This window comes from Excalfactoria chinensis, chromosome 6 (assembly GCF_039878825.1).
Source record: "Excalfactoria chinensis isolate bCotChi1 chromosome 6, bCotChi1.hap2, whole genome shotgun sequence".
In the NCBI taxonomy this organism is placed as follows: Eukaryota; Metazoa; Chordata; class Aves; order Galliformes; family Phasianidae; genus Excalfactoria; species Excalfactoria chinensis.
This window is the reverse complement of record NC_092830.1, coordinates 23,975,675-23,988,453: the sequence shown is the minus strand read 5'-3', so window position 1 is coordinate 23,988,453 and position 12,779 is coordinate 23,975,675. Positions and strand designations below refer to the sequence as shown.

The 12,779-nt window shown below is 38.8% G+C and overlaps 1 protein-coding gene across 17 annotated transcripts in view; it reads right to left on the bottom strand.

Annotated features, from left to right (window-relative positions):
- The window catches only part of CPEB3 (cytoplasmic polyadenylation element binding protein 3), a 111,688-nt gene that overhangs the window by 11,560 nt on the left and 87,349 nt on the right, over nucleotides 1-12,779 (bottom strand). The window lies entirely within an intron of this gene.

The window sequence follows — 12,779 nt, the reverse complement described above, 5'->3', positions numbered from 1 at the left end:
TTGGAATTGACTGGTGTGTTTTTGGATTCACTGAATTGCATGATCATAAAAATCTCAAGCTAGATACAATTAACCTAATTTTGGCTTCTTGATTACAAGGGCACTGTGTATTAGTACAAATTCTGTTTTCTAACCTCAGGCCAGCACCAGCTGTGACCTTCAGTAGGTTAACAACTCATGGTTCTGGACCTCTGTGACTGGAACATGTTGGCTGGCCTGCTGAGGAGTCCCTGTAGGCTCTCTGAAGTCATTCAGGTAAGGAGATTACAGCAGCAGTGTTTTGTTAATCTAGAGAAGCAAGCAGGCTGGACTGACAAAGTACATATGCACAGTGTGCAGCATTACTGCAGAACTTGGTGACTGCACGGCTGTTCCGTGGACTTTGCATACTCAGGATTAACAGAGATTACAGAGAAGTTAAAAATAACTAACATGGGCAAGAAAGACATTTGCAAAATCGGAAGTATTTTTACTTATATTCTAGAAGTGCATAATGATTGCTAATAGTGATGACTGAGCCTCCACATTACCACTGCCTGCATCTGCTTGTTCACACAAGTGAATGCGTGCTTCCCTGGATGAAAGGAACATCTGAAGGGAACTCTGTGGCAGAAGATGCACTCTGAACTCTGATTACATTATGAAATCAATGAAACTGGAAAAATATACCTGCTAAAACTGACATCTACTTCAGACACCGTGTTCTGTTTTACTGAATATTTTTATCCCTATTTCGACTGCAATGAGATGAGACTCACCCTCCCAAAAACTCTGCTTCTTGGCCAGTTAACTTCTAACATTTAGAATTAGCAATTGTAATGACTGCAAGGTTTAAAGGAAACTTATTCTACAAAGACAGTGGTTGAGGTAGAATCAATAAGAACATTAGTTTCTAAAACAAAAATATACTAATCCAAAACCATGAATTATCTAGCAGATGCTGAAAGCTGCCTCAGATGCCTCAGCATCATGTGCTTCAACACATTCCTCTGTGCATCATAATCAAATTCCTTGAAACATGGTAGGGATTTTTGTTGATGGTTTCACTCAGGTTTTCTGAACAGTCTTTTTACCTCACAGTACAGGAACATTTCAGAAAGATGCTAACAGAGTAGCTGTGCAGACGTCTCACTCATGAGCTCTAGAGGGGACTGAATTCACTCAGGAGCTTTTCTCATAGATTTCAATTAGTTGTGAGTTCATTTCATCTCTTCACATCAACACAAGCTTACCACTTTATGCTCAACTTGTGTCTACAAGAAATAATCCATAAATGTTTTAAGTTCTTGTTCTTGTACTTAAGACCAGCAGTATATCAGCTGCATAAACCAGGAGCTCCATTTTCCAATACAAAGCTGGGAAGATCAACCTATTTCTGGCTATTAGAATCATAGCTATTTCACAAATAAAGAATATATATTATAAATAATATATAACAAAAATATAATGTATAAATATATAATGAAGAGCCATACACAAGATCACAGAGTATTTGAACATATGGCAGAGGTCTGCATTTCATCAATTGATTTCCTTCATACCTGATTGCCCAAATTCAGCCCACTTGGAAAAATCAGATACTTGTATTCAAATGTTCTCAGTTTTGTAACACTGATGTTGGGCAGTGAGGAGATCCCAGTAGAAGAATATGAAGAGGAGGACTCTCTCTTTGCATACTGTATAGGAGGTCAGAACACTCTTGGCATGTTCACACATTGATCTTATGTGCCCAATGAAAAAACACCAGAAAAAAGATGAACTACTTCTGAGGCACCTTTTCTTCCATTCCATCTGCTGAAAGTTGGGATGCTGTCTTCTCTGATCTTTTATAGAACCCAACATGACAACAAAATCTATCATCTGCCTATGATCGCTTACAGAACATATTTCAATATCTAATATTATTAAGGAAAAAATAATATGGACTTAAATTTGTAAAAAAAATAATATTCTAATTTAATATTTTTATATGGATGAGAGGCTGCCTCAAAACGTAGCTTTAAATGGATGTAATTTTTTCATGGAAGATAAACAGCACTTTTTCATTGTTCTTTCTGTATTTTAAAAAGCTTGTATTTAAATCGCATTGTAGTTGTCTGTTCTACAACTTTTGAATAGATCTGCATTAAAAGCCCACAGCGAAGGAATATTTAGAATCAGTACGGACTAAATCACTAAATCAGTTAATGTGATGACAGAGGGTCATTGCTCAAAGTCACCACTAGTAATCTTACTGGAGGATGCTTAGACCATGAATAAAGCACACTGCTAAATGCAAAGATGAAAGGACTATTACAAATGAAACTCATTTTTGAAAAGTAAAAAATCCAGGGTGTTAAAAAACCCACAGACTGGCTTTGAAACACTGCAGTGACATGACTGGATTTTCAAGACGACATCAAAGGCTTTAAATACTTAAGAAACCTTAAAATAGAAATGACTGTAATCTCACTTAGCTACTGCAGAAGAGTGAAATTATGTATTAGTCAAGGCTGCAAAGATTTCTTTTAGGCAGTCTAATTTTAAATAGAAGTGTGTGACGCTGTCAGCTGATCCCTTTCTCTAAAAAAACATAAGGTAAGAAATGTGAACAGTTGAGCATCTTACAGCCAGACTCCGATTTGGTTTATGGAGGTTGGTTTTTTCCATGAGTACCAGACTGAGTCTGAGTAATCCGGTAAATAAGAAATTCTCCACATGCCATATTGAAGTCACAGTTTGCAGTACTTTTTGGTTGCTTTTAATTAAAGGTATGTTCTCCACATCCTCAGTTCCACAGCTGTGAAAAAAAAAATGAACCCTGAATCTGCATAGTAATTAAATGAAGGTCACAGAACTAAATGGAAGACAAGGTGTGTATCAAGCAGATCATATGGAAGGGTTCAAGGAGAACAGATTCAGCATCAGTAACCTCTGTGAATTGAGCTGCATGTCTTCATAATCCTAGTTTTACTATTAAGTAGCCCATATCTCAGAGATTACCAACAGTGGAAGGTAAACATTTCACCTTCACTGGTAGTGATCTTAACAAACCCCAAACAGAAAAACTAGTGATTTCCTACACTGTCAAAGCAAAAATAAAAAAGAAACAACCAAAAACCCACAGCAAGTCCACTTGCTCCATGAGGACAAGGGAAAGGAGCCCTAGCATTTCCTCTTCACTGCTTAATGGAGACACAGTATTTCAATAAGGATGCAGGGAATAACACAGGTAGAGATTTACAGAGTCCTTTTACCTCTGAAACATGTCAAGAAGCAGAAAGGATTTGCTGGTCATTGTTACCTGCAGTTTCTTTACAGTTTAGGGGAAAACACTGATATCCAGATACCATCTCAATCTTTCCTGTAGTAAAGATGCTTCTCCCCACACTTCCTGAAGAAAAGAAATTTTGAAATGCACCCCCTCCTTTAAAAAACTCACAGCAAATATTCTGACAGGGAACTGAAGCACCTGCTCTGGTGGCATCCTTCTTCTGCTCCTTTTTCAAAGGTCACCACCATTTAAAAATTTCAGACTTCAGAAAGCAAAGCAGCTCTAAATCAGAATCAAAGGGTATAAAAAAAGGCTATAGCATACAATTCACTTTATTATAGTTATGATAGTAGTCATAATTATATGACAAAGGCCAAATTCTTGATGAGGCAAGAGCTATCTCTGAGAAGTTTACTGGGTCGGCAGCATGAAATAGCAGGCATTTGTATTCATCAACACAAAAAAAGCACAACTAAATTCAGAAGTGAAATTTCAGTTTGCAAGGGCAGTACTACACCACTGCTGCGCTGGGGAAAGCAGCTCTTTTTCATCTTCCCCAACACTCAGGTCTGCTGCTGCTGCTTTAACTCTGAGCAGGTGGCTGAAAAGAAACCAGTCTTCAATTCTGAGGGAGAGCCCAGTTATCCTTGTTTGTCAATCAGCCAATTTCAGATTCTACTCCTCAATATTTATGTAGAAATTTTCTATATTAATATGTCAGTGGTCCGCTCAATTTCACCTTCCATTCCTTACCTCAGCAGGAGGTAAAATGAATTGATGACATGCAGTTTTCATGGCAGAAGACAGAGACCCAAACATCCAGACTGCCTTACAGATGAAGTCAGTTCTTTTTAGTAAAAACTTTTGATACTGGATCATACAACATAGTACCTTTAAATTACATTTTTCTTAAGTTTCATTTTTAAAGAAGGAAACTTCCTACAGCTATGGCGCACAAAACACTCAGAGCTGATACAGAGAGCTTCTCCCAAAGACCTTCAAACAAGAAGACAGCACTTGACTAAGTCATTTACACTGACCAAGAAGCCAGCCAGACATTCCCCCTGCATGTGATTCCAGCAGTCCTATGTGTGGACACACAGATTGCACTTCACCACATCTTTGTAACCCTGTCTGTAGAGGAACTGAAATTGTAAGATTTTTTTAAGGCAGAATGCAGATGCTGGGCCTGATAGTCCTGAGGAGGGGGAAACCAGGAAAGGCAACTGTTCAAACAGGCTACACTTATCTGTCCTTTACCTTAGGGAATCTACCCTAAGACCAATACCTTTCACTCCAACGGGAATGCTGCTGAGGAAGACAAAATCTTAGAGGAGAGCTTCTGTTGTCTTACAGGGTCACTCCACACTACTGACACTAACCCAGCCAGAACATCTCATCCTCAGTGATCCAAAAGGAAAAAACATCATTACTGTTTAAGCATTTTCCTAACAAGTTTCTTGCAATTAAAACTACCGATCATCCATATCTGAAAACCATCCCTTCTACTTCTGTTTTTCTGCATGCATACAGAACTGGCACCATTATTTATCCATGAGAGTGAACTAAGGAAAAAAAATACCTCCAAAATCCTAGTGCTGTGCTGGAGCATTTGGTGGCTTAAGGGCTGCATGTGGAATTTTCTGCTAGAATTTTCCCCTGGTCTGCTATCCAGATGCTTTCAGCTGCGGTATCTGCAAATAGCTTGAAAACACCAAAGCTACAGATCCAGGCGTGTGGTGTAAGTGGGCAACATAAAGGAGACTGTATGTGCAGTATATCAAGCAGTCAGAGCAGCCAGTCCGCAGAAAGAAAGAGAAAGCCCATAACAGTTTAAATTCAGAGGATGTTTTAGATCATATTAAATTCCACGTCTCTCCAGTTCATTTTGCTGAAACCTCATTAGCATTATTGGAGGAAACCACACAGATTAATTCAGCACTTCACAAAAAACTACTGAAAGAAAAAGTCTGTTGTTCCCTTTTGGACAGAAGAGCGTAAAGAATCGAGTGACTTCAGCTTAGAGTAGGAAAGTTCTCTTCCCTGCAGCTTTCAGAACATATTTTTCATGCTGGCATTTTAAGGCATTCTAACTAATCTAATCTTACACATTTTGTGAAATAATTTTGTAGTAAGTGTTTCTGGAAGGCTCTTCTCATGTCATTTGTACAGATTAGCTAAAAGACCATTTGGAAACATCAGAATTGCAATTACTTGGCATTTGAGCTCTTTCCAAAGAAGATATGCTGTCAACTGTTTCCCTCAACATAAAGGTTTCCATTGCTGACAACATCACTTCAGCACAAGGTTTAAACACAAGATTAAGATCACAAGATTTTGTCAATTTCTGTGTCAGTGAGTTGCAGGTTAATAATAACTGGTTTCAATGTTCACTCACATGGGATTGTTTTTAAGCTCTGGTTGGCTGTATAGAAGAGACGCACCTTGAAGACAGAAAGCTTTTCCAAAACCCATCTATGTCCTATTGGCTGAACAAATCTCTCTCTCCACGTTTCTACTTGCATGCACTTTGCTGGGAGATCAGAGCGGTACCATTTACAAAAAATACCATAGGATTTACCAAATCCTCTAAACCACTATGATTTTCACTTTATTAAATGAAAACTGCAGAGTCATTGTGATGTAACAGAGCAGTGATTATACTGAGACAGCGTTATCCACATACATCATTGACCCCCAGTCTAGGGGCAATTTTGCATTTGCCAAGTGCAGCAGTAGGACATCTGAGAGAGAACATCTCTCTGCTGCTGCGAGGTTTGAAACCAGAGGGAAGCAGATCCGCTCCTGAGCCCTGCCAGCCAACACATGGTGAACTCCTATTTCCAGTCTTAAGCCCTGATTTGGGAAAATAAAAGTAGGGGCGTTGCCTTTGAAAAATTGTTGACGTGTGTTTTCAGATGATACAGCACTGATTTTACATCACTGTATAATTACTGTAGGGGTAGAATGGCGGGCATCACTACAGTGATTCTAGGAACAGGGCAGTATAAATATACTGCTTACAGGAATTTCTAAGTCAGTGCAGATTTGTCATTCATGAAACGATCACAACTTACCAGCGGGTGCAGGAGGAGTAGAAGTTATTTTTCAATTACTGCTTCCAGAAAAAGCGCAGCAGTGCAGTGCGGGTCCCCCCAGTGATCCCTGCCAACTTGTCTCAACCATTTGAAAGAACTGGATGATTCCTATACTGGTAGCAAAAGACACTGCTCAAGCTATTAGCAAAGCTCAAAATCTTGTAATACTGAGATCTCAATCTCACTATCCCAAAAACTGATGTTATTCTGGAGCCCATAGCACAGATTAACCCACATATAAAACAACAGAAAAGGCAGAAAAATAGAATTTAGATTTTATGGGAGAAAAACAGTGTATGAAAAAGAAAAAAAGCAGACCATCAGTAAAACTGATGTGGTTTTAGATGCAGTTTGCAAGAATGAGACCAATGTTTAACTGCTTCCACTTGACAAAAACAGGCTGCTTCTTTCTTAGGTGTAACTGACAAAAAACCCCTTTTCCTGTATGCTCACATAGCAGGTAATACTTCCAACTTCTTTGTTCTGTTATCACTGCCTTCAATCTTTTTAGCACCTTAATCACTGAAGGCTTTCAAGTACTGGCTAGAAAACCTTCTGAACCCCCACACTTAATGTCCCTTAGTGAGCTAAAATGTTGTGGAAACCAAAAATCTATCTTTGACAAGTATGTGTGCCCCAAAGGACGATCACTGGTTATTTCTGGCAGACTTAATTAAGAAGGGCTTTACTGACCTTTGCTTTAGATAAAAATAAAGATTGTGTGTCAATGTCAAATGTCTCTCCTCCCTCCTTACATCATTAATGTGCTGGGAAAGGTTGAGAACTGGTGTTCTGCACACGCTCTGCCATGCAGTTGACACAACAGTAACATTTACACAAAGATGTTTTTGGAAGAAATAGCAACTTGGCACATTACGATTTACAAACGCACACGCTTTCCGCTTTGAAAGCTATTCAATGTGAGAAAGGGAAATGCTGCCTTTGGAGCTGTTTCAGGAGAGAACAGATGTTTAACAAGCACAAAACCATGACACAAACTTCAGCATTGGCAGTTTTAATGATAAACTCTTTCCTAACGTGACTTGTTGGTGAGTGACCTTCATTCTAAGTGTGCATGAAAGAACAAGGGGTACATTACTAGCAAAAATATTTACTCTGCACTCTTTCTGGTATTTTCCATAACCTGATTCCTACAATTCATGGAGGTGAAACAGAAAGTGATTACAGTTGCAGACTGAATATTTAGTATGGACACTTCAGTACTGTCACAGTCCTCTTCAAGCAGCACGCATCTGCATTTCTTTCTATGAGCTTGGAGGAGAAACTACACGGCAAGTAGCACTTTTTTGGTTTTTTTAATATCTCATTGGGCCTTTTGAGTTTGTTTAATAAAAGTAACATGAAAAAATGGAGTGTTCAGGGTGACTAAAGGAAAAAAAATTAATCTCAATTATGCCGTTTCCTCTCAGGGGAATTTCAGACCCCTTCACTCTCTCCTGCATTTTTCTTTCCACATTACTTTTTCCACAGTGAGATATTTTGTGCATTGATTTTCCTGGTAGAGTCCATTCTGGTGGTTTCGGGTTGGAGAACAGAGCTATTTGACCACTACTGCAACCAGAACCTGCCGCAGGGCAATCAGCAATGAAGAAATTCACATGAAAGAGATTTGGCTAGATACTGCAACCAGGCAGTCATTCTAATAGAATCAGTGGCATTTTCTTTCCTAGGTGGACTGTGAAGTGACACCAGGAACTCATTTTTCAGTCTGCTTAGGAATCTTTTAGCCATTATCCAATGTAAATTTTCAGTTTAGCTACATAAACTTACTTAAGTATAACTTAATTTCAGCTAACTACCCATTTAATTTTAAAATATATGATCCATAAGTGAATTCACAATCAGAACTCATATTTTCTTCCCCATACCAATACTTTGTAGTCACTACAAATAGTGAAAATGCATGCCAGCCTTCCTGAGTGAACCACGTGATGTGTGAGCGGCTCAGGTTGATGGAAGCAGTATAATATACTTAGACACTAGATTGCTATACCTCGTTTTCTTGCTCTATAACATCTTTCCTGTTAAAAGGGAAGAAACAGAAAAGTTGCAGTACAACTTTTTCCCTTGTAAAATGCCATAAATGTTTTAACTCTGATTTTTCTAGCACTTGCTATTACAAAGAAAAATAGATCAGTAAAAGCTTTTTTTTTCCCCCCTAAAGAATTTGTTTTAAAGCTTGCAATGTGTTAAAACAACTAAAAGGAGGGTGTTTTTGAAACAGTTGACACCATCTGCTTAATAAAAGAAGAAAGGAAAAAAATTTGACTGCAGTTAGCATAAACATTGCTTAACTCAGTGTACCAGCAAATAAATTGGAAAGCCTCCATATTACAATCAAATACAAAACGTGGCTTTTGCCAGAGTGAAATAAACCATCATGGAAATGTGTAACTACATTTGATAACTTACTTACGTGCATATTTAATTATTTCTCAGCATCTCTAAGGTACTCAAAATACTTCATCACAAGCCACGTTCAGTTCCCAAAACTCCATGCTTAAAGCCAAGTAAACACATTATGAACTGGGCATCTGCTTACCAAGACCAACACATGGCATTTGTAAATTTTGCCAGTTCTGTTATTAACGCATCCAAACAGATGCCAAAGGAAATAATCCAAAGACCTTTCAGGCAGCAGTAATGAACTGGCCTTATTCAGAAGCAAAGCATTAAATTCATCTCATAGATGACACCACCAGAAAAACATGGTGCTAAGCTTTACAATGCATAGGAGAGATAAAAAGAAATGTTGAGGTAACAATTCAGATCCTCATAACTAGAAATAGCAGCCTCTTGTCAGCTGTTAGCAACTTCTCTTGCTCAAGTGCAATAATCTATGCTTTCAGTGACAAAACAGCTGGGTACCACCAGTGCTCTCTTGGCAATCCGAATACCAAACTCACTGGTGCTTCCTGTAAGGGCTGTTTGATCTGCCACATAATTTTGGTTTTGCTGTGGTAATAACCAAAATTTAACCACTGATCAAGCCAGAGCTCTTTCTCAAACACATGCTCAGAGTTGTCATGTCAGGTAAGACTCAGAATGGGTAACAAAGACCTAGAATGCCTGCAAAAACAGAAAAACCTGCACAGCACAGTAAACAGTGTGTCCTAGTAGTACAATACAGGCACATCCTTGTTCACCTCCCAGGTCCAAAATCAGATTGTAATAAGCCTTGTGTAACTCACCATGCTGGAGACCACAGTTCAGTGCATGTCACACAAAACTGGTCTATGTGTGCCAGATCTAGCACTTAATCAGTGTTTTAAGCAAAGAACGGCTGTCCAGGGCCAGTCGCATCACCATTCTCAGGATGCCAAGATCCAGGGAAACATTCTTTGTTCAAGCTCAGCACTGTGGGAATGTTTCTGGACCTCAGTTAGCCCTGAAAGCAGCTTATGTGACACTGCACCTAAGCTAATCAACCACACCAGCTAATAAATTAGCTAATATGGCTTGCCAGATCAAGACTGACTGCATATCTATGGTCTGACTTACCCACCAAACTAACCAGATAAAGCACCAGATAAAGGGAGGAGGGGGAAAAAAGTCATTAGGCTGTAGTTTTATTTTAATCTTTCAGATTCCATGCCTGATAAGCTTAGTCATGGCTAATAGTTCCTGCAGCCTTTTTGTTCCCAGTCCTAAGGATATCAAGATTGTCCTGCTAACATAAAGCAAATATATGGAGTTAATCTACCACATCACTGTTGTACACATTTCACAAATTAATTCAGTTATGAATAAGGCACAGCATTTTTCTTGAACAATTAGCATAGATGCTGAAAGTCTATCTTAGTATGCTCAGAACTGTAAAGGGTGACATCACCTGCATGTAGCTATGAAGGCAGAAATCCCTCATGAAACTGCCCCAGTGACTCAGCTGACTACGCCAACACAATGGAATGATTCTATCTGCTCCAAGCCTGTAATTGAATGCTTATCAAAGCAAACAAAAAACAACTTTTGTTCTAAGTCTAGACACAGTCCTTTGGCCTGACCTACAGAAATAACGGGGTAATAAAAAAGTCTATCCATCAAAAGGCCACTAAAGTCCATCTGGAGGCGACAGCCTATTTCCAGAAAGAGCAGGGTTCAATAGTACTGCCAGTCAGGCACGTTCAGGTAGGTGGCAGAAGCCTCAGAGATCAGTCTTATTAATGTGTGAACAAAGATCAGCCTGCACATCATCCCACTGCATTCCCACAGGCCAGTGTTGCTGTTCTCCTTTGAGGCTGTTAGCACAAAGCAGACACCCTCTGTCTGTCTTTCTTGTTATTTTTATTTTGGACAGCTTTTCCACCTGAAATAATCATACTGAAACTGTCAGAAACTCTACAGAACAGTAATGTGACATGGAAGAAAAGATGTAGAAAAAAGATGTAGAAAGCATGTGAAATCACAAGTATTTCGCAGCTGAATGTTACTGAATGTTGTGCAAAAGCATAACTTCAAGCACCTCTTTTCATTTCATTGCATGCTTTTTAAATAAGTGCCGGATAACAAACAGCCTAAAATAAGTTAAAACAAACAAACACTGTATTTTAAATTCTAAAGGAGCTTCTATAGAAAAACAGAAACAGGCATTTCATTGTGGAGCTTCTTTCAGTGATTCCATAATAACCTTGCAAGAGGAGTATTCTTTATCTTTAAAACAGATGCAGAAGATTTGAAAATAAATACAACATGCATTCAAACTTGGCTTCTGACTGCTGGTCTTTTATGCAGATGCCGCCAATATCGGATCACAGTAAGTCATGTACATCTGACCAACCAAGCTTAGTACGACTCTTAAGAAAATCTCAAAGGCAGAATCCAGGATGCATAATGCTGCAGTCCTGATTGATAACTAAGAAGTTAGTTATAAATAAACCTGGAACAGTTGGGATTGACTGTTGTTTAGCACTTTCAGACAGACATTCAGGGCAACTGGCAGGGGCTTTGAAAGCTGTTTCCTATATTAGAATCGTGACAAAAATAGAAGCAAGCCCACATTCCCTTGTCTTCTGCTAAAATAGATCTTACTCAAACACATTTCCACAGGTTTGTTGAGGCATAACTAGTCCACTGTCAGATACAGAACAAACTCAACAATAACTGGAAGTCCAACGTTGACCTGCCTTATATAGTTACTGAATTAATGAGAACTAAAGCTATAGCAGAGAAGACCAAGAGATATTAAGGCCAAGAGAAACTTGTTTTATTACTGTTCTTCAAACTTTTCAGTGAAAGTTTAAAAAAAAAAAGTGTATTTTACTAACTGTCCTTAAGAATACGTGCTTTATTTATGTATTTATTAATTCAGGAACAGATATTGCATAATAACTCCTGACAGCAAGGCCGAGTTGTGAGAATGGGACAGGAAAGACAGAGCATGTAGGTTTTGTTGTTCTGTTTTAAAGCAAGTGCCCCAAATGCTGTTTACAGAGCAGACATTTGTCACAGAGCTGTCTGTCTCCAGCACTCAAGCTTCCATGGAAACTGTTTGTTACCTGTCTGTTACAATCAAAAATATACCTATGAAAATGTTGCAGGATTAGCTAAGTTCAGTGACTGAGTAACCTGCCCTTCTGCCAAAATAATCAGTGACCTTAATAAGCAATTAAGAATTCTGAGATCCAGTGAGAGCAGAAAATCTTACTGTATAGATCAGAAATTTGTGCCTAATTTTATGCTACAGTTTTAGACCATGCATGAACTCCCAGCATGGTCTGAGCACAGACTATATGGTATAAAATAAAGTCACGGCAGAGGATACAGCGCAATCAGAACAAGTGAGTTTCACCAAGCAACTCTCCCACCCAGTTTTCCCATAAACCCCAAAATGTTGGCATAGTATTTTGCTGATGGGTGTGAAATAGCCCCATCTACTTCAGACTAAGTTACTCTGAAACAAATCAGTCCTGGCCTAGCAGCTCTGTGACCATGGTGTTGACACCTGTCCAAGCTGAAGACTCCATCTCTTAGCAGAATTCATTGCTGTAGCTCAGCAGCAGCAAACTCTGCTGCAAACCTTTTGTTTCTGAGTAGGATCACAGCTTCCTGGGTCAGCACACACACAAAGTAGGCTCATGCACCTCTGCAAAATACTGTACACACAGTTCACCAACTACTTCTGGCCATGAGAAATCTTATAGTATTATTCTTATCGTTTCAACAACACGCAAACCACAACAGAATCAGGAATAGGAAATCTCAAAACCTTTCCTTCTAAACTAAGCCTAGTATAAATTAAACACTGAATTAAGGACTCCAGACATGCTAAAGTACAAGTATCCCGTCGTGATAACTGCTGGAAATGCACATGTTGTAAGAGCAAATTCATCACTGATAATCAAATCCTTTCTTTTTAATAGATTGCCATGTTGTAGACATAATTTCCTTTTTCCAGAACAATCTGCATA